General features: G+C 28.5%; 1 protein-coding gene across 1 annotated transcript in view; it reads left to right on the forward strand.

Annotated features, from left to right (window-relative positions):
* Nucleotides 1-270, forward strand: part of twsg1a (twisted gastrulation BMP signaling modulator 1a) — a 14,638-nt gene extending 14,368 nt beyond the window's left edge. Inside the window, exon 5 of the mRNA XM_026925092.3 lies at nt 1-270. This exon is cut by the window's left edge and continues 1,569 nt beyond it. The gene's annotated coding sequence lies outside the window, so the exon portion shown is untranslated.

The following is a 270-nucleotide window of genomic DNA, read 5'->3' on the forward strand; positions in this document are numbered from 1 at the left end:
ATTCCTATTTACTTTCTAAACATTCCTTATGGTTTATTAATGCTGAATTTCATCATTTCTTAATGCAGTAAATATGTTAATAAACAGAAACCTTAATGGAAAGAGTTGCCAATGTATTCTTTTTTCGAAGATATGTTTGATAATGAAAACATTCAGGCAATATTTACATTCAGTTGACTGATTTAGCAAAAATAAACTGGTAGATTTTTGAATTTGACAAAAATAGCATTCGCTTCAGTAACATCACCAATAAACCATGCACCATTCTCA

Source organism: Pangasianodon hypophthalmus, chromosome 21 (assembly GCF_027358585.1).
Source record: "Pangasianodon hypophthalmus isolate fPanHyp1 chromosome 21, fPanHyp1.pri, whole genome shotgun sequence".
NCBI classification, from domain to species: Eukaryota; Metazoa; Chordata; class Actinopteri; order Siluriformes; family Pangasiidae; genus Pangasianodon; species Pangasianodon hypophthalmus.